The following is a 22350-nucleotide window of genomic DNA, read 5'->3' on the forward strand; positions in this document are numbered from 1 at the left end:
CCTCCTGAGAGTACTTTTTTCTCTCTACATTCCCTGGCCGGAAGCCTCAATTTTTCCATTGTAAGTTTTCAGAAGAGCATAGTTTTGCATTTCCTGGACCATCTATCACACAGTGACTCACAGGGCTGGGGTGTGCAGGGCAGGCACATCAGCCTGCTCTAACTGAGAACAAGGTGACATGATGTCATAGAGTCAGCTCCACGGAATGCGTCATCCACACAGTATCACCAGACAGCTCTTGCCTTGATCCTGAATCTCAGAAGATGCTGCAAAACGCTGGAGGGAAAAATCTGTCTTATTGTCTACCGCAGGCATAAATAAAAATCAATTTGATCCTTTGGAGCTACCTCTGCTCCCAGAGGATCCCAATGTTCTCAGCTCCTACCTCTGGAGTATTAGTCACACATCTCTGAAACGTCGTCTCCTCTGTACTAGAAAAGGCAGGCCCCTTAAAGGCAGCTCTCTCTACAACAGGTTTTATTTTGAGTGGGATATTAAATAGTGCTTCTAATTAAAATGACAGGGAAAACTGGAGGGAAGGAAAATGTAATTTTCCACACTGGAATTTAAAAATTTTTTATTTATTTTTGGTTGCACTGGGTCTTCGTTGCTGCTCGAAGGCTTTCTCTAGCTGTACAAGCAGGGGCTATTCTTTGTTGCAGCATGCAGGCTTCTCATTGTGGTGGCTTCTCATTGTGGTGGCTTCTCATTGTGGTGGCTTCTCATTGAGGTGGCTTCTCATTGTGGTGGCTTCTCATTGTGGCGGCTTCTCTCGTTGCAGAGCACCGGCTCTAGAAGCACTGGCTCAGTAGTTGTGGTGCCTGGGCGTAGTTGCCCTGTGGCATGTGGGATCTTCCCTGACCAGGGGTCAAACCTGTGTCCCTTGCATTGGCAGAATTCTGAAGCAGTGGACCACCAAGGAAGTCCTCATGTTGAATTTGACCAAGACATAGTGGTTAATAGTCCTCCTTTTTAAAGGACTATATGATTTAAGGGGAAGAGAACCCTCTTCATTGCAGAAGACACAGTGTCATTCACAGGGACTTGGATTGAATGAAAGGATGCAAGGAAACAAAACAGTTGGAGGAAGGGTTGAAGGTACTTAATAACTAGGAGATAAAATCAACCAGTAGGTTTAAGTGGATGAGAAAGCTATCAGGTCATCATCTGTATGAAAATCTGTGTCTGATGTTTTAGAAATGTTTGTTAGAATTGAATTGGCCGTCAAATGACAAGGTACAATTTCCTCCTGTGTTAGTGGCCAATCTCTTGAAGATGGAGAATGCTTAAAAGACCATCCACTCTGTCTTCTGCATTCACGTTGAATTGTTTAAAAGCATCTCAGAAAGAGTGGAAGCTACCCTACTGTATGGCTAAACTCAAGAATCCTATTTCCATAAAGGTTTTTTCCTGTCTCCCCCCACCCCCCACCCAATTCTGATTCTCTGACAGAGTGTATGATTCTAAACGAGAGAGCACTGGAAACCTGCCAGAACTTCACCTATTTAAAGGATTTTTAGTATCATTATTTCATATTTATTCTGAAGAATCAACACAGCCCTTCTTGGAGGAGATAGCAGAAAGCTGAAGAGCTGACAGCATAGAAAATGGTCACTTAAATCTTTGAGCTGTGTAGCCCACAAACTTGCTAGAAACCAATGACGTTGTAAAGCAACTTTGAATTGGGCTTCCAGGTGGTGCCTGTTAGAAGGGCCTAAGAGCAAGGCATCATGGGCGAGTGGGCGCCATGATGGTCTTGCTGTCGGCTGGGAGGGTGCAAAGTGCCTGCTGCTGTTTTCCTTCTAGTCCCGGAACCAGCTGTCTGGCCCACAGGTAGGCTTCTTGGGAGTGGTTCGGGTCTGTTGTCATCATTCCATTTTGGGTTTACAGGGGTGGTGTTCCACAGGTTGTTGCTTCCTTTGCACTCTGTCTGGGATCCACGGAAGTTGCCCTAGATGGATGGTGGCGTCAGCTTCATTCACTTCTGTGTGCAAACCATTGTGTTAAAGATGACAGGACACGTTAATTTGACCAATTCTTAAATAATTAAAATAGTGAATTTGTTTGTCTAAATAACATATAGTCATAGCAAGTTAAAAACCAAATACCACAATATAATTAATTTTTGGTAACCTTGAACTGACTTCAGTTTCTGCCTAGGCTAACCCCGTTTGTTTCTAAGAAAAGATAGTATCTTAAAAGCATTCATTCAACAAATATGTTTCCTACCCTTTGGTAGGAAGTACTGTGCTAGGCATTGGATTTGCAATAATAAATAAAGTTGCTTCCTTTCCACAGGTGATAAGTGTGCAGGAATGCAATCTTCTAATGGGTTAAAAACCTCTCCTGGAATTATAGTTTTTTTAGGATATTAAAGGTGCCTGAGGTCTGACTCTAAGTTCCTGAGAGTTTCAAATCTGGAAATATCAAAATTAAAAATGCACCGGGGGAAGGCAGCCTTTCAGTGTACAGCTTCTAGTTCTCAGTAGACAAGTGCTGTTTGATCCTTTGTTTCCCTGTGGTAAAGGAGAAAGGCAGCCTGACTCTGCCACCACCGCCCCCCGCCCCGCCCCGCCCCGCCCCGCCCCGCCCCGCAGAGGGCTTCCAGCAACGTCTAAGTCACTGCAGGTTTTCCTCATCTTCCATCAGATGAACAGCTTCTAACTCACTTCAGCCTTCCCTCATCTTCCCTTAGATGCACAGGTTGGTTTCATATGGTAATTCTCTTACCTGCGTCTTTTGATTCCCTGGAATCTTTATAGTGCGGCGTTTGAGATGGTTTACTTATATCTTCAACTACATATTTATAACAAAATAAGGTCTTTAAAAGTTGTAATGTTCATTAAATTTGGAAAACAGAGGTATGTAGAAAGAAAAAGAAACTGTAATCCGACCACCTAAATGTATCCACCATTTACATTTTGGTGAACTGTCTCCTAGCCTCTATTTTTCTTTGCATTGTGTTATTTTAAAATGTGAAATCATGACATATATTATGCACACCTTTATTCCCTTTACCTTTTGATTTAGCATTGTATTCTAAGCATTTTCCTTAATACAACATTCCTTCAAGGATTCCTTCAGAATCCTTGTTTAATTATGTCCTAATAGTCCATTGAGAGGAGTTGTTTTATTTTGCTATGTTGTCTCCTGCATAGACTTCTAGCTTTTCATGATTATAAACAATGCTAATAATAAAATGAATATTGCTATGTAGATTATTTTAATGTAAAACTGGGAAGATATTAGTTTAAATCAAAATTAACTCGTCAAAAGCTTTTGAACAGGACATAAAACTGAGCTTTTCAAGCACCCACTGTGAGGCCCTGTCTAGTCCCCCTGCTTTCCTGTTTGAGGAGGGGAGTCTTGCTGCTCCTGTTAGTTTCCTCTTTCTCCCATCAACAGTGGCATTTTCCCCAACCAGCCTTGCCTGAATGGACCCCTCATGTGTAGGGTTTACGAATAACTAGTGTCTTGCGGAGAAGGCAATGGCAACCCACTCCAGTACTCTCTCCTGGAGAATCCCAGGGACGGGGGAGCCTGGTGGGCTGCCGTCTATGGAGTTGCACAGAGTTGGACACGACTGAAGGGACTTAGCAGCAGCAGCAGAATGTCTTGCTGGAAATGGTTCAGTCAGGCCACATGTTGCTGCTTCTGAGTCAAGCACAGACTTTGGCAACCACCTGATAAATTTGCTTCAAGCTTTCTAGAAACAATTTAGGCCAGAAAGATGTCATTTGGTTGGAGTCAGACATGTTATATTTGCTGACAACTCTACATTTTTCAGGAAAATGGACCAGGCCCTCTCCTTAGCAGACATATTGAGGAGTGGAGTGGGAGGAGAGTGGGTGTGGATGTTCCAAGAGATGTGGCTTGGAAGTGAGGGCAGGCCTAGTAATGGCTCATCTGAAGTCAGCTCACAGTGTGGCCACCAGCATAGGTTTAGACATGCTCATGTGCTTGGTTGGATATCTGGGTGAGGATGCAAATTGAAAAGGGAAGGTCATGCAAAGTATTGTTTCCACTTTGGTTGGTATTTCCTAAGATGGACAGTTGCAACATTAATGATTTTATGGGTCAGTTACATGCTTTTGAGCTATACAGTGGCACATAATTCATATGATACAGTGACATGGAAAGTAAGATGTACATGATTTAGAGAATTTTGCCATTTGATTTTGATATGTAAGTTTTGACCTTGAGAGTTTAGCAGCTACCAAGACCAGTGAGCAAGAGGAGACATCACTGCCATCGCATCCTCCTGTGAGCATCCAGGGCTTCTTTGTACCACAGGCTGGGCAGGGCAGGGCAAGAACAGTGTGTGCGTGTGTGTATGTGGGTGTGACTCTGCAGACCTGTGTTCACCTGTCACTGGAGCTGCCCTGGAGGTACCTGAATTTGGTCAAGGGTGAGGGCATATTGCTTGGCCCTGTGTAAACTGTAATATTATCAGTCAGGGCCACCTGGGAGAAATGTCTTCTCTGAACCACCTGCGTGATTCCTCTCACCCAAGAAGCAGTGGGCAGCAATTGGGGACCAGAGTGGCTGATTCTCAAATGCCAACCCATTCCAACCCACCACGTTTTCAGGAATGATGCTAAGGCCCTGGGAAAGCACGCGCGATTACACCCTGCCTGCTAAGATGGGCAGGTGCCCTGCCCGCCTCCGCTGACTCCCCGCCCCAACCTCCCTCCCTCCACCCCTGCCTGCACCTCTGCTGTAGGCAGGGGATCCACTCCCTGCTGACCTGCTTTCTGGTTCTGTAGGAAGAAGCTCTGCCTTTCCTAATCATTTTCCACATGCACAACTGTCAAGTTACATAGGGACCAAGAAATAAAAGGGGTTTGAAGAGAGGCGCAGGCAGCTACATGTGTGTATAATTGCAACTTTCTTTGCAGTACATCTCCCCAGAAGGGTTTACTTGTTTAAACCACACAGAGGTCATGAGAGCCTTACAGGAGGAGACTGGGTCACTCCCAACAGCACCCCCATCATCATTCCTGAGGCATCTTCCTATCCTGGCTCTGTACCGTGGGATAGATGGATGATATTGTTCTGTCTTGCCGCTGATCGAATAGAAAGGATTCGGGGGGTTAGTCACAGTGCAAAGTAAGTTCTTGTCTTAGATGCCAAAAGCTGTAATGTCCACTCAGTTCGATTTTAGTGGGGAACTGAGGCACTCCTCCTCCTAAAGCTGACTCTTCTATTTTAGCTGCTTACATGAGCCAAACGCAGCAGGATTGACTCAAGTCCCCTCTTTGTTTAGCACGTCTACTCAACTGTACAGTTACCCTCAACTTGACAGTTTAGTTTTTGCCAGGCCATGCCTGAATTTACCCTGAAATGCTTCTGTGAAACCCTGAAGGTATTGCTGGATGGAATCAGACCATGGACTGAAGAGGGCCCATGTTAGGAGGGGGAGAACTTGATTTAAAGAAGGAGGTGGAGATGGGTGGATGACTGTGATGTCAAAGAGGACATGGTTTTTTGTTTGTGCTTTTTGGGTTTACAAGGGAGGAGGAGTGGTGTCTAGAAGCAGCAGCAGGGAATGCTCATGAAGAATTCCCATGGTGTGTGGGAAGCCAGTGAATGAGCAACCTCCCTGAGATGCCTTCAGAGAAGGTGATATCTGTTCACTCAGTGGGTACGTGTCAAGCATGTCTAGGTGCTGGGAACACGAGGTAGTATGTGCCTCATGACCAAGGGCAAGAAGAGTGAAGCTGTGCTGAGACCAGCACCATCCCAGCCAGCATTCAACCAAGTCCGGGAGGGCCGGTCAGGTGGAGGAGAGCTCCGTGGGGTCTGAGTGTCCAGCCATCCATTTACAGTGGACAGGGGTCCAGGGCAGGAGGGGAGAGCGTTGGAGAGAGGGAGCAGAGAGGGTCAGGTGAGGGGACCCAGGAAGCCCCTCCCTTGTCTCTATTTTCTCTTGTCTACAGACACTTCCTGCTCCCTTTCTCTACACTGGCTTTCTCTACTTCTCAGTCCACTTAGCAGAAAATGCCTGTATTCACAGCCCTTGGGTCTTTGTATCTCCTCTGTTCCAGGGGTCAGCCCAGACTGAAACTGGACACTCTTAGCCCTGACTCCAAATTTCCAGCTTTGGCCCAGACTAGGTCACCATAGCCAGGAGGGTGGGTCACAGAGTACAAGCATGTCCAGTATGCCTAGCCTGGCAAGGGGACCTGCTGAGAATTAGGTGAACAGCCTGCAAGATGTCTTCCCCTGGCCACTTTCCAAGGGCCTAAGGGTTGGGGAGGATGTTGGGTGTGAGTCTTCCTGTCTGGAGTTTGTGTGGGAGCAAAAGCTGAATTTTGCTCCCTGGCTCCCTGGCACATCACTGCTACTGCCTGAAGCCTCCTTCAGATGACCCCAGAGGCAGAAAAGTGCCAAAATATCCTCAGCCTGATCAGATGAACCTTCACAGTAAAGAGACAGCTTTACATCCCTGCTCTAGTACTGAAAGGAGTCTATGTTGGTTTTACTTCTCCTGAGCAGCTCAGCATTAATTGGCAACATGTTTTTATTCATAAAGAATATGGAGTATATCTTTGATCCATATGACAAATTTAAATCTGAAATGATAAAGTAACACTATTGATCTGATCTCCTCCTCTCCCCAGCACCACCTCTCACCGCAGCAGCTAAGCCTTATAGCTGCACAGTTCTCTTCTTGCAGCATAGGAGTCCCCTTTGTTTTTAGACACGCCCTTTGGTCCTCCAGAGGCAATCCATCAGAGCTGGTGCAGCTGCTGGTGTCCCTGGGTTGCTAGGCCTGCATCACTCTCCTCATTCCCTGGTGTTGACAGCAAGACCAGCCCTGTTACTGATGATGGCAGCTATGGCCTTTGATGTCTGATGAATGGAGCTTGGGCCCAGGTTTATGGATTATATTTTTAATGGGATACAGTCAAAACTCAAAGAACCCTTAGGTCCTTGGCTTGACACACCCTGCTTGGACAGACCTTGTCAACAAGACAAGAGGAATCTGTTCTTAGAGAAGATGGAAGAGGCCTCCCAGGGGCAGAGAAAATAAATCAAGCTTAATACCTTGTAGTCATTTACTCCATTCATTTGTAAGTTCAGGTTTTCAACATGATATCATTGACTTAATGCAAAGTAGTCACCCATCAAATCCCACCCTCAGGGAGCTTTCCATCCACTTGTGAGCCAGCTTCAGTGGGGATTAGAGGCATTAGGAAAGAACTTAGCATATGTACTGACTTGCACCTCTGGGGAGATGAGATATCTCCGGAGAGGCTGGTGAGTAAGCAGAGATGCAAAGATGAACGGGAGACAAGAGAGCAAGGTGTCTGAGAGGCTCTCTGGAAGCTGGAAGCACAGGAGTGGGGGTGGCCTGGGCCTGGAACAGGAGCCGTGCTGTACTGAGCATGATGCCCAGACTTCCTCCCAAAGGGAATGGGAGCCGAGGGAACACTCTAAACAGTGGAGAGGGCTGAAGGCTCTTCTCCTCCCTGAGTACTTCCAGTTCTTCCTGCAGGGTCAGCATTAAATAGCACAAGTCCACCTTTGTAAATATTCCCAGAACAGTCTCATTTTATCCATGTGAAGGATTTAGAAGTGAATTAAAATGAAGAAAATACACGTGTTTGATCTTGTCTCCAGGCACAGCCAAGGTCCTATCTTAGCTTCCTCTTTTTATTTACTCAGTTCCTGCAAACCCCTGGGACTCCAGCCCTGGACTCCAATCTAGCAGGGCCTCTGGCCTTGGCACAGTGAATGACTTTGAAAGAAGTCTCTGCTCGCCTGGTGAAAGCTGGGATCCTTGCCTAGGAAGCATGCAGGACCCTGTATCATTCCTGCACAGTCTGTACAAAGTGTGGGGCAGGAACCCAAGGTATCTCTGTCATGTTGAGGCTGTACGCGGATCCCCACGGGGCCCAATCTGCTGGAGGTTTACTGGGGTACAGGGAGGTTATTTTCATCTCTCTGGAGCTGCTTCATTCTGTGCTTCCACTCAGGTGGCCTCCTTGCCTCATCCCACTGTTTGCATCAGCGGGAAGGCAGCAGGGGGTGGGGGGAATGATTGAGGAAGATTCCAGTTATGTCAGTAAGATGAGTGTATGTGCTCTATGCTAGAAGTGAAAGAGTACAAAGTTAAGGTTCACTCAGTTCACGGTTTTATTTCTAACTTTGATTATCTGAAGACCAGAGGATATTGAAGGTAACTGAGTCAGGAATATGGGTGCCAGAAATGAGATGAGCCAACTGGGGCTGGGACGCCGGATCTGCCATCATTTGAGCATTTGGCAGATAAAGCCTCAGTTTCTTCTCCAATAACGTGGACAAGGTGCCTATTCAGAAGGTGGCTGGGAAAGCCTTGCTTTTCCAGCTTGATTGAGATATAACTGACATATCACACTGTATAAGTTTAAGATGTACAATGTGATGATTTATGCAGTTATATACTGTAAAATGATTACCACAATGAGACTGATTAACCTATCCATCACCTCACATAGCTACAATATATTTGTGTGAGGTGAGAACACTTAAAATTTTCTCTTAGCAGCTTTCAAGTAGATAATACAGTATTATTAACTGTATTCACCATACTATATATTAGATACCTAGAGCTTATTCATCTTATAACAGGAAGTTTGTGTCCTTGGACTACCATATCCTTAATTCCTCCAACCTCCAGCACCTGGCAATGACCATTCTAATCTCTGTTTCTGTGAGTTTGGCTTTTTTTTTTTTTTTTTAAAAAAAGATCCCACATATCAGTGATACTATTTGGTATTTATCTTTCTTTGTTTGACTCATTTCACTTAACATGATGGCCTCAAAGTCCATCCATGTTGTCACAAATGGCAGGATTTCCTTCTTTTTATGGCTGAATAATATTCCATTGTATATGTGTGTGTGTGCAGAGATGTGTATATGTGTGGGTGTATCTTCTTTATCCGTTCATCTGTTGATGGACACCTAGGTTATTTCCATATCTTACCATTTTGAATAATGCTGCAGTGAATATGGTGGGGGAGCAAATACCCCTTCAAGATTGTGATTTTATTTCCTTATGATCTATACCCAGAAGTAGGATTGCTAGATAATATGATAGCTCTATTTTTAATTTTTTGAGGAAACTCCATCCTGTTTTCCAAAGTGGCTGCACTAATTTATGTTCCCACCAGCAGTGCACAAGGGTTTCCTTTCTTCCACATCCTTATCACACTTGTTATCTCTTGTCATTTTGATAATAGCCATTTTAATACATGTGAGTTGGTATCTCACTGTGATTTTGATTTGTATCTCCCTGGTGATTAATGATGTTAAACATCTTTTCATGTACCTGTTAGCCCTTTGCATGGTATCTTTGGGAAAAAGGGATATTCAAGTCCATGGTCATTCTTAATAAGATTTGTTTTTGCTATTGGGTTGTATTAGTTCCTTATATATTTTGAATATTGACTCCTATGTGATACATGGTTTTCAGATGTTTTCTGCATTTTGTATGTTGTGTCTTCATTTTGTCAATTATTTCTTTTACTGTGCAGAAGCATTTTAGTTTGATCTAGTCTCACTTGTTTGTTTTTGAGTTTGTTGCTTGTGCTTTTGGTATCACATCCCCCAAATTGTTGCCACAACAGATGTCAAGGAACTTTTCCCATATATTTTATTCTAGGAGTTTTTTAATTTCAGACATTTAAGTCTTTAATTCATTTCAAGTGAGTTTTTGAGAGTGGTGTAAGATAGGGGTCTAGTTTCATTTTTTTACATGTGACTGTACAATTTTCCCAACACCATTTATTGAAAAGACTGTCCTTTCCCTATTCAGTGTTCTTGGTTCCCTTGTCAAACATTAGTTGACAATATATGTGTGGACTTATTTCTGGGCTCTTAATTCTGTTCCATTGGTCTATATATCTGCTTTTATGACAGTAATATGCTATTTTGATTATTGTAGCTTTGTACTACAGTTTGAAATCAGGAAGTGAAATGTCTCAGCTTTGTTAGTCTTTCTCAAGGTTGCTTTGGTTATTCTGGATGTTTTGTGTTTCCATATGAATTTTAGGATTGTTTTTTCTATTTCTGTAAATAATGCCATTGAAATTTTCATAGGGATTGCATTGTATCTCTAGATGACTTTGGGTAGTATGGACATTTTAACAGTATTCTTCTGATCCACCAACATGGGATATCTTTCCGTTTGTTGTCTTCTTCAATTTCTTTCATCAATCTCATTGTTTTCAGTGCATACATATTTAATTCTCCAGGTTACATTTATTCCCAAGTATTTTATTGTTTTTGATACTATTGTAAATGGGATTGTTTATTTCTTGTTCAGATATTTAGTGTTAATATATAGAAACACAACTAATTTTCATGTGTTACTTTTGTATCCTGGAGTGTTACTGAATTCGTTTATTAGTTTTAACAGTTGTCTTGTAGAGTCTTCGGGTTTTCTATATATACAATTATGTCATCTTCAGAGATAATTTTAGTTCTTTTCCTATGTGCATGCCTTTTCTTTTTCTTGCCTAAGTGCTCCAGCTAAGACTACCGTGAAGGCTTGATGGTACTTAGCAGGTGCTCAATCAGATCAGATCAGATCAGTCGCTCAGTTGTGTCTGACTCTTTGTGACCCCATGAATCGCAGCACGCCAGGCCTCCCTGTCCATCACCAACTCCCAGAGTTCACTCAGGCTCACGTTCATCGAGTCAGTGATGCCATCCAGCCATCTCATCTTCTGTTGTCCCCTTCTCCTCCTGCCCCCAATCCCTCCCAGCATCAGGGTCTTTTCCAATGAGTCAACTCTTCACATGAGGTGGCCAAAGTACTGGAGTTTCAGCTTTAGCATCATTCCTTCCAAAGAATCCCAGGGCTCATCTCCTTCAGAATGGACTGGTTGGATCTCCTTGCAGTCCAAGGGACTCTCAAGAGTCTTCTTCAACACCACACTTCAAAAGCATCAATTCTTCGGCGCTCAGCCTTCTTCACAGTCCAACTCTCACATCCATACATGACCACTGGAAAAACCATAGCCTTGACTAGACGGACCTTTGTTGGCAAAGTAATGTCTCTGCTTTTGAATATGCTATCTAGGTTGGTCATAACTTTCCTTCCAAGGAGTAAGCGTCTTTTAATTTCATGGCTGCAGTCACCATCTGTAGTGATTTTGGAGCCCAGAAAAATAAAGTCTGACACTGTTTCCACTGTTTCCCCATCTATTTCCCATGAAGTGGTGGGACCAGATGCCATGATCTTTGTTTTCTGAATGTTGAGCTTTAAGCCAACCTTTTCACTCTCCACTTTCACTTTCATTAAGAGGCTTTTTAGTTCCTCTTCACTTTCTGCCATAAGGGTGGTGTCATCTGCATATCTGAGGTTATTGATATTTCTCCCGGCAATCTTGATTCCAGCTTGTGTTTCTTCCAGTCCAGCGTTTCTCATGATGTACTCTGCATATAAGTTAAATAAACAGGGTGACAATATACAGCCTTGATGAACTCCTTTTCCTATTTGGAACCAGTCTGTTGTTCCATGTCCAGTTCTAACTGTTGCTTCCTGACCTGCATACAAATTTCTCAAGAGGCAGATCAGGTGGTCTGGTATTCCCATCTCTTTCAGGTGCTCAATAAATGACCACAATTATTATTAATGAAATGATACATAATGGAAAACTAGCCTTTTATTACCAAAATGACCAGTGGAAGAAAGCAAAGGCCATAAGGATGGAGAACTCATACCCTCATGAACATTAAAGAATCTCTGCAGAATGGGAGAAGGGGAGATTCTTCCTCAATGGACACCTTTTCACCTTGCTGCATTGTTCCTCTGCACCTGATTATGCACGTTGCTTTCACCGTGAAGGACCTGAGCACATCAGAAGGAAGTGTATGAAACAAATTGGCATTATGCTGCCCAAGCTCATCAGAAACAAAAGAGTGAATCCACCCCAGCTTTCACTAACTGGGCTCCCTTGCGTGAGCAGCTGCATAGAGACAACAGCCCTGTTTCACAGTTCTTTCAGTTGGGGATAAAAAGGTCAATACAGGCGTGCCAGCTACTGAAGGACAGTCGTGGCTTACTTCCAAAGGAACTTTCAGCATTATTATCATAGCTCAGGTGGACGTTGCAGAGAAGGCAGTGGCACCCCACTCCAGTACTCTTGCCTGGAAAATCCCATGGATGGAGGAGCCTGGTAGGCTGCAGTCCATGGGGTCGCTATGAGTCAGACACGACTGAACGACTTTACTTTCACTTTTCATTTTCATGGATTGGAGAAGGAAATGGCAACCCACTCCAGTGTTCTTGCCTGGAGAATCCCAGGGACGGGGGAGCCTGGTGGGCTGCCATCTCTGGGGTCGCACAGAGTTGGACATGACTGAAGTGACTTAGTAGCAGGTGGAAGTTGAAGTAAAATGTTAGTCGCTCAGTCATGTCCGACTCTTTGCAACTCCGTGGACTGTAGCCCACCAGGCTCCTCTATCCTTGGAATTCTTCAGGCAAGAATACTGGAATGGGTTACCATTCCCTTCTCCAGGGGATCTTCTGACCCAGGGATCAACCCCGGGTCTCCTGCATTGCAGGCAGATTAGTTAGTGGTGTTATTTTGAAACTTGCTTTGAGAAGGCTAGGTGCTACAGACAGAAGCAAAGGGCCTGCCACCAAGAAATGCTCCTGACTGCTCCAGCCATAACAGGAGTGTCGGGTGGCAGCTCCAAGTGGCCTTTGACATGCAGGAAGTGTGAACGTGGAGAAGCAGTGACAGCGACAGTCTTGCGACTTCCCATCCACATGCTGGAGAAGTGAGGCTGCTGTCCACCTCAGGGATCTTTGTCTAGAAGAAGAGGTTCACAGGGCTTAGAGGAAGGTCACTGAGGAAAACAACCAGAAAAAAATCTTCCTTCATTTTGGCAACTGTTCATGCACTTAGCTTGAAAGATGACATCCAGGGCAAAGGTTTGGAGCCCTGAAGTTTCACCCCGTGGGCCCCCGTCTTTGCTGAAGTTTCCAGCTGTCGGGACCAGGCTGGTATGAGAGACAAATGGACTACGTCTGCCAGCTCACTTAGTTGTCCTTGAGGCTAGAGTCTGGGCAGAGGTCACTCAAGCCTGCTGACCGTGTGTTCCCTTGTAATCCTGTGGTGAAGGCAGGCAGTGGGGCCAGAGGCACAGCTGGCAGAATCCATCACCATCTGCCTTCATTCATCAACAAACGTCTGATGCCTACCATGTGCCCAGCACTGGGCTGAGTAGGATCTGGAGCTCTGGAGATGAAAGTCCTGATTCCTTGATCCACGTGGACAAGTGGACTTGATGATACAGTGTGACGAGGACTTGACAGGACACCAGAGAAGCAGAGGGGAAAGGGCACCCAGCCCAGCTGAGCCAGGAGGAGGGAATCAATTTGCTCCAAAAGATACATGGAAGTCCTAACCTCAGAATGTGGTCTTATTTGGACTAGAGTCTTTACGGAGATAATCAGGTTAAAATGAGGTCATTAGGGTGAGGTGGGCCCTAACCCAATATGTGTCCTTATTAAAAGGGGAAGATTTAGACACAAAGGCACACACTCATACAAGGATAACGCCATGAGAAGACTGGAATTACGCTGCCACGAGCCACATAAACCTGGAGAGAGTCTTGGAAGGGGTCCTCCTATCTCATCTCCAGAGGGGACATAGCCCTGCAGACACCTTACTTCAGACTTCGCCTCCACGGTGTGAGACAGTGAATTTCCATTCTCAGCCAACCAGCTTGTAGCACATTGTTGTGGCAGGAACTGGGAAACTAATACAAGGACTGAGGGGTTATACAGGTGGAGAAGAGGGGAAGGGAGCCCCCAGCCCAGGAGAGGAGGTAGGGACATGGGGCCATGTTTGTTGCTACAGTCGGAGGTGCACAAGAACAGGCAGGGTGGGGCTGTTGGGGGAGGACTGCCCTGACCAAGATGTATCTCAGTTTCAGTCCCACTGTTCTGCTGGCTAATGCTGTGTGATGTCAAGAAAGTTTCTTAACCTTTCTGAGCCTCCTTTCTGATCCTCAGTTTCTGCATCATAAAATGGGGCTAATAATGCTTTCCTTATGAGGACTGAACGATCTATGGAAACTCATAGAATATACTCCAAGAGTAAAGCTGTTAACATTACCACCGCCAAGTTGAACGTGTTGATTGACAGTAGGCAAATGTTTATGGAAAGCACCCTATGTGAATATCTATGCTGCCTTACTTATCCCCACCACAACCCTGGAAGGAAGGCATTATTACTCTTGTTTTAAGGTAAGGAACTATAGACTTAGAGAATTTAAGGAATTTGCCTAGGATACCCAGCCCCCATCTAGTTGCCTTTAAGAGTTTTTTTTGTTTTTTTTTTAAGTGTTTTAAGGAGAACTATAGTAATAGTTCCTTTGGTATCTCTGATTTTTTTGAAGAGATCCCTAGGAACTAAAAAGCCTCTTGATGAAAGTGAAAGTGGAGAGTGAAAAGTTGGCTTAAAGCTCAACATTCAGAAAACAAAGATCATGGCATCTGGTCCCACCACTTCATGGGAAATAGATGGGGAAACAGTGAAAACAGTGTCAGACTTTATTTTTCTGGGCTCCAAAATCACTACAGATGGTGACTGTAGCCATGAAATTAAAAGACGCTTACTCCTTGGAAGGAAAGTTATGACCAACCTAGATAGCATATTCAAAAGCAGAGACATTACTTTGCCAACAAAGGTCCGTCTAGTCAAGGCTATGGTTTTTCCAGTGGTCATGTATGGATGTGAGAGTTGGACTGTGAAGAAGGCTGAGTGCGGAAGAATTGATGCTTTTGAAGTGTGGTATTGAAGAAGACTCTTGAGAGTCCCTTGGACTGCAAGGAGATCCAACCAGTCCATTCTGAAGGAGATGAGCCCTGGGATTTCTTTGAAAGGAATGATGCTAAGGCTGAAACTCCAGTACTTTGGCCACCTCATGCAAAGAGTTGATTCATTGGAAAAGACCCTGATGCTGGGAGGGATTGGGGGCAGGAGGAGAAGGGGACGACAGAGGATGAGATGGCTGGATGGCATCACTGACTCGATGGACGTGAGTCTGAGTGAACTCTGGGAGTTGGTGATGGACAGGGAGGCCTGGCGTGCTGCGATTCATGGGGTCACAAAGAGTCAGACACGACTGAGTGATCTGATCTGATCTGATAGTAATAGTAACTGTAAAAGTAATAGATACCCCATACTGGATAGCTTTTTGTGTTAGGCATTGGCCCACTCCAGTATTCTTGCCTGGAAAATTTCATGGACAGAGGAGCCTGGTGGGCTACAGTCCATGGAGTTGCAAAGAGTTGGACACGACTGAGCATTTTACATGAATGATCTGACATTCTTTAAAACAGTCAACAAGAGAGGTATTCTAATTATGTTTATTCTATCAGTGAGAATGCTAAAGCTTAGAGAGTTCCTTTAGCAAGGTGAGGATCCAGAATTCCCCAGACAAGGACAGGAAACTCTTTATTGTTTGATATACAAGTGGGCATTGAATGGCTGCCATCTCCCAGTGCTGTGTGAGACCCTGAGGATTCCATGATGTACAGACAGGGTTGCTGCCATCCTGAGCCCAGGAATCTTGCAAGAGAGGCAGTCACACACACCAGAATGCAACTTGGATCTTGGTCTATTGTCTCTAACTTGGATTCTTTCTCCTACATGAGACTGAGGAGGAGCTACAGGTTACCTCCCAGCCTGCTAGGCCAGTCTTAGGCCGTTCTTATTTTTGTAAAAGCCAGATGGAATTTCATCAGTGCAATGGCCTCGTTTTCTGGACTGGAGTTGTTTATTTTTGTTTTAGCTATAGAACTGTGCCTTGAAACAGAATCTTACGTAGGAGCCCAACTTTGAAACAGAACAAAGCTGGCACTTTCTGGTTGAAGGTGGGGGGTGGGTATTCCCTCTCATCTCTGATGCTGCTGGGGCGTGGGGGGTGCCTGTCCAGACTGAGGGGAGCCTGCTTTGAAGGTGCTACTGAAGATCATACATGAGGCTTAGGAGTGGAGAACAAGCATTCAGGCATTTTCATTCAAGGAAGTGATCCAATTTGGGGAAATTTTTGTTCTTTTGATTGATTCTCTCTCCCTTGGGTTTCATCTCTTTTACACTATTAATGAAGGAGTCTTTGGGCCTAGAAAAAGAAAACAACAGTCTCAAAGGCCCTTGCTGAATCACCTAACTTCGGAGAAAACAAAACAGAACTTTAGGTCCCGCCCTGATGCTCCAGGCCAGTTGTATCTATCTGGGACTTATCATCCCCTGCCCAGAAACCTTCCACCCACTACACCTACCCAGAAGACTTATCATCCCCTGCACAACTACAAATGCAATCTCAACTAAAGAATACCCAAAACATCCTGCCTGATTAACATTTCTCTTATCGCTTCCACAAACCTCCCTATAAATATGGACCCTCCCTGATCCCTCTCAGCCTGGTCCTTAGGCTGACTGTCGCCCCTCCTTGCCTGAATAAAGGTAACCTACTTCCGTTGAGGTCATCTCTCCTTTTCTGCCTTGGCTGGAACTATACCTTACAATTATTGCTTACTAGCATCTTTACCTGGAGAAGGCAATGGCACCCCAATCCAGTACTCTTGCCTGGAAAATCCCATGGATGGAGGAGCCTGGTAGGCTGCAGTCCATGGGGTCGCTATGAGTCGTACACGACTGAGCGACTTCACTTTCCCTTTTCACTTTCATGCATTGGAGAAGGAAATGGCAACCCACTGCAGTGTTCTTGCCTGGAGAATCCCAGGGACGGAGGAGCCAGGTGAGCTGCTGTCTATGGGGTTGCACAGAGTCGGACATGACTGAAGTGACTTAGCAGCAGCAGCAGCATCTTTACATGAAGGTTGACAGGGAAGGTCAATATTGTTAGTTAACAGCTGAAAAAAGGCTTATTTGGGAGGAGGCTGGAAATGGGAATAAGACATGGGGATTTTCCATTGACTGGGTTTATCTGAGCTCTGCCAGTGCATTGACCACAGAGAACCTGGGGCTGTTGCAAAGTTGAGGGCATTTTTTCCCCCATTCAGTCATTTGCTGTTGTTGTATTATTTTTCCCTGTTTTTAATTTTAAATCCCCTCACCCTAAGATGTGGGGCTTCCCAGGTGGCTCAGCAGTAAAGAATCCACCTGCCAATGAAGGAGATGTGGGTTTGATCCCTGGGTTGAGAAGATCCCCTGGAGAAGGAAATGGCAGCCCACTCCAATATTCTTGCCTGGGACACAGGAGCTGGCAAGCTGTAGTCCACGGAGTCGCAGAGTCGGACACGACTTAGTGACTAAACAACAACACCCTAAGGTGCAGCCAACTGGAAATCACAAAGGTAATGGAGAAAGAATTTATTCTTTGCCTTATTCTGTAGACATGAGCCGTTGTCCATGTGGTTATGTGTATATAGGCACATAAGTCTAGATATACACAAATACAGGCGTGTATGTGCATGCATAGGAGACAAAAAGCTTTTCCCTCTGTGCTCTTAGGTTCAGTGTTTGGAGGCCTGTGAATTAAACTGACAAAAGATAAATAAGCAAGAGAAAAAACAGCTTTTTATTCATGTGAGTATATAGGTAGGAGTACACAGAAAATTGTGACTCAAGGGGCTAGTTAGAATTTGGGGTAAATAGAATTTATTTACCATCTTAATTGGGTAAGGTAAGAGGGAGAAGGGCACTTATAGAAACATAAATGACTTAATAGGAAAGGGCAGGGAGCAGAGGGCATTAAGAAAAAAAAAAAAAAAACATTTTGGGAAAGATAAATGGACCCTTAGGAGGATAGGAGATATGAGAGGGTTGTTCTGTTTTTGTTTTTGATGATGAATCTATTTGGTTGTGGTGGTAAGAGTCAGTCTTCCTTGGTTACCTCTGGAGAGAGTATTTATAGATTCTTTTGAGTTCTTTCAGGAAGCTCTGCTTTTAGGCAGATCAAAGTGTTCAGGAATTCAAGTGCCTTCAGATAAAAATGATTTTTATGCCACAGTGGTCTGTTCTGGGCCCTTTCATGGACTATATGCCCCCATGCTTCATGCTCATGTCCTGTTAGGTGTAGAGATGACAGGAGAGGGCAGCTGCAAACAATAGTGTTATTTCTAGGTTTCTTGATTGGGGATTTAGGCCCCCTCTGAGCAATGGTCATCCATTTCTGCAGTGTGGGATTCATGTGTTTCCAGGGGCCTGGGAGAGCTGGAAAGTCCACACTTCTCACATTTGTGTGTATCACCTTCTGTTCATCCCATGAAGACTTTTTCATTACTTGCCAGATGTTGGGTTCTAGCAGCTGGGAATATAAAGATGAAAAAATTTTTTTTTCACTTTTAAGGAGCTCATAGCCTACTGGGGAGATAGTTATGAAGCTCATAATTAAATATTGTGGATAAATACTAGGATAAAGAAAGACCTGTGATGCTTTTAGGAGTAAGGGAGAGAAGTCTCAACCCAGCCCAGGATGGGGAGGGCAGTGAGAGATGGCTTCACAGGGGAGGTAGCTTCTCAACAGAGTTTGGAAGGCTGGGAGGGCAATCCCCAGAGCTCCAGGGACACTGCAGGCAGAGGGAATGTGTGCACTGGCATAGGGGGCACACAACCCCGTGGTGTGTTTGGGGATTGTTGGTGATGCCATGATTAGAGTGTAGGCTGGGTACCGGGGTTAGATGTTAAGGGGAATGCAGATGATGAACCTGGAAGGCTCTCTAGGGCAGGCTGGGAAGTGCCCCAGAGCACCTAATGAGACAGTGGAGAGTAGGTGGGAGGCAGGGGTACTGTGGACAGGGAGCCCAACAGCAGAAGTGGAATTAGAGTCATGAGAACAGATTAAGATGAACAGGCATACCTGTAGAGGCACTTTCACTATCCACCTGACTGGGCCAAGGGGAGGCTGAAAGCTCAAGGGCCAGCAGTGGCAGGTTGGAGGAAGCTGATGTGCCCTGGAGTATCTTATTCCATAATTGTGACAGTTCATGTGTAGCCAGGAAGGAATTATATGTGCGTATTTCCCAGTGGCTACTGCTAAGCCAAAGGGAAAAGGACATTTGCATTTTTTAAAGAATTGATTGAGATTCTAAAGCTACCCTGGAAGGTTAAGAGTAAAAATGCACAGCTTGAAAGACTTGGCTTTTTGGCATCAAGAGTGCTGACCAGATTGACTCTAACCGAGACACAGTTTTTAATTAAGTGTTTATAATGAGACATTTATAGCCACTCAAGAGGCCGTTTTAGTCCTTTGGGAAGAAGAGTTGATGGAGGAGACGTCTGTGATTCTAGTAGAAATTAATATATAAACAGACCTCAATGTGCGTTTGGAAAGAAGCGAATAGGAGGGAAGCACTTTGTGAGGTGAAACTCGTCACACAAATTAAAACTGAATACAGTGGGGGAAACTTAGGAAAAATGCATAGATGAGTGTTTTTCACTCCAAAGCATTTGCTACTGGAAAACCAGCATTAATACTGATGAGGAAATTAGACAACACTCTGAAGTTAATTAATTTATATTGATTTTGATTTAACAGGCATCATGTTAAGTCAATACCAGATGTTTCCTTAAAGCAATACAACTGGATGTGAACTGCACTGAAATAGATGAATTCTTATTTCATATGGAATCGTTAAGCTCAATCAGTGGCTTGATACTGAGTCCATATGACAGACCAGGCCAGCAAGACAGGGATTTGGCTAAAACTAGACTCAGTGATGGACTTCCCTGGTAGCTCAGCTGGTAAAGAATCTGCCTGCAATGAAGGAGACCCTGGTACTATTCCTGGGTCAGAAAGATCCCCTGGAGAAGGGATAGGCTACCCACTCCAGTATTCTTGCCTGGAGAATTCCATGGACAGAGGAGCCTGGCAGGCTACAGTCCATGGAGTCACAAAGAGTTGGACACAACTGAGTAGCTCAGCACAGCACAGACTCAGTGATGTTTTTAGTAGCAGGGATGAACTATTATATGGTAGCTGAATTTCCTCTTCCTTGCTTCCTGTCTGTATGAACACTCCATGACTGCTGGGACTTCTAGTTGTGTCTCTCTGAGAGGAGGACTTGGTGTCTAATACTTGTGCCTTCTTTTGTATTGGGCATTTATATCTAACTGTTTAGGAATCCATGGAGTAATTTAGTGTTGACTCCATTCTTTCCAACTAAAGTTTGTTTGTCTTTATGGAGACTGGACTAACATTCCTACAATAGGAATTTTACTTCATAATTTTAGAGTTTCTACTAACACTATAAAACTGAGCTCACATATTTATGTTGCCCTCCATGATTTCCCTGGGCTTTCCTGGTGGTTTAGAGAATCTGCCTGCAATACAAGAGACCTGGGTTCAATCCCTGGGTCAGGAAGATCCTCTGGAGAAGGGAGAGGCTACCCACTCCAGTATTCTTGCCTGGAGAATCCCATGGACAGAGGAGCCTGGTGGTCTGCAATCCATGGGGCTGCAAAGAGATACACACACACACACACACGCAACATAATTTCCCAAAACGTAGAGTCTCCCTTTCTCTAAGTCCCCTCATAGTTCTTCACATATCCCTGATATACAGCAGTAACTGTATTGCCTTGTAATTATTTATCTGTCTCTCTCATTAGCCTGTTTTCTTGAGGGGCTGGGCCTTCCTCATCTTTGCATTCCCAGAACTGTACTTAGTACCCCCATATGCCCTTTGATGAATATATGAAGAGATGAAAGTCAAAGCTTAACAGGCAAAAATATTCCCACCTTTCCATTTGTGTTGTAAATGTGTTCCTTCGCTTTCTGATGATCCCCGTGTGAGTGTGTGCAGGCCCACCTCTACCCTTGAAGTTATTTCCTAAATTTCTTGGAAGAAAGGGATCTCTGTAGAAAAGAGTGACCGTTTCTTATAGGTGGGGACAAGGGAATAGGCCCAAATTTGCTATCTCACTGAAATAGAAGAAGAAGTATTTATTCAAAATTCAGTTTGCTGCTCTTTTCATTGTTATAGAGTGTCATGTGATATTTATGTTTACTTTAAAATGAACTGCACTGAAGAATATCCTCTAGAGTTAGGACACACGTTGCATTTGGAGTCCAAGTGACCAGGTAGCTTATAAAGGTAGAACTCCACTGATGAATCTATGTCCTGTTTTTTCTTGTGTTTACTGCCAAGATAGCAATGATCTGAGGAAGGTGCTGGGTGAATTATTCAGGCAGTTTAACATGAGAATACTTTTCCTGCTCAAATGGTGTCTTTTTACTTTTGTCTCTATTCCTTGAAGAATTGAGAATGTTATTTTCTTAAAGATTTCAGATGCAAAAACTTTGTTTTCTAGCTTAAACTCTCTCTACTTCCTCAGAAGGAGAGCTTGGTCTTTCCTTATGGAAATTTTATATTAAGTCATTTCTTTTCCCAGATTTAAAGAACAGATGAGAGAAAGAGTTTAGGAAAGTCAAATTAGCCATATTTTTTCCCAGCTAGAACAATTGGGTAATTTGCATCCTGTGTTTCCTTATAGCATTCATTGACTATGTAGCAGTACTGGTAAGATAAAGAACTAAACTCTACATTATTTGAAATATCAAAGGAAGTAACCACACTCATGGCAGACAAATTTGGTTACTAATGCAAAATGTAATTATTTATTACACTGGTAGCATGCCTGTAACATTGTTAAGTACACATTAAAAATAAAGCACACACACAAAAAAACAGATATAAATAGATCACAATAGTGTCATATTGTTTAATAATCCTATATCTTGCCGTTCCACCTTCTCATTATAATTTGTGATTTTTCTTTTTTCACCTCTACCTAGATGGCATATTCTTTGAGAGAGCAACTTACTTTTCTAATTGGAGGATAATTGCTTTACAATGTTATGTTGATTTCTGCCATACATCAACATGAATCAGCCATAGGTATACATATGTCCTCTCTCTTGAACCTCCCTCCCATCCCCTACACCATCCCACCCCTCTAGATTGTGACAGAGCACCAGGGTGAGCTCCCTGTGTCATACAGAAAATTCCCACTGGCTATTTACTTTACATGTGGTAATGTGTATGTTTCAATGCTGTTCTCTCCACTCATGCCACCCTATCCTTCCCCTGTTGTGTCTGCAAGTCTTTTCTCTATGTCTGCGTCTCTATTGCTGCCCTGCAAATAGGATCATTAGTGCTATTTTTCTAGATTCTATAAATGTGTTAATATATGATATTTTTCTATTTTTGACTTCACTGTGTATGGCAGGCTCTAGGTTCATCCATCTCACTGAACTGACTCAGATTTATTCCTTTTGATGGTTGAGTAATATTTCATTGTACATATGTACCATAACTTCTTTATCTGCTCATCTGTTGATGGATATCTAGGTTGCTTCCATGTCCTAGCTGTT

General features: G+C 44.0%; 1 protein-coding gene across 7 annotated transcripts in view; it reads left to right on the plus strand.

Annotated features, from left to right (window-relative positions):
* Positions 1-1096: 1096 nt before the first annotated feature.
* CRH (corticotropin releasing hormone) overlaps positions 1097-22350 on the plus strand; it is an 80274-nt gene continuing 59020 nt past the window's right edge. For 5 of the 7 annotated variants that reach the window (XM_086336779.1, XM_086336781.1, XM_086336777.1 and 2 more), the window contains exon 1: positions 1097-1833. The gene's annotated coding sequence lies outside the window, so the exon portion shown is untranslated. Of the gene's footprint in view, positions 1834-2606; positions 2704-17312; positions 17330-22350 lie in introns of those variants that run through there. The other 2 variants (XM_086336778.1, XM_086336780.1) reach the window with 2 other exon arrangements.

The sequence above is a fragment of the Bos grunniens genome, chromosome 14 (genome assembly GCF_055505025.1).
Source record: "Bos grunniens cultivar Pamir isolate PY7600 chromosome 14, Bosgru_T2T1.0, whole genome shotgun sequence".
Lineage (NCBI taxonomy): Eukaryota > Metazoa > Chordata > Mammalia > Artiodactyla > Bovidae > Bos > Bos grunniens.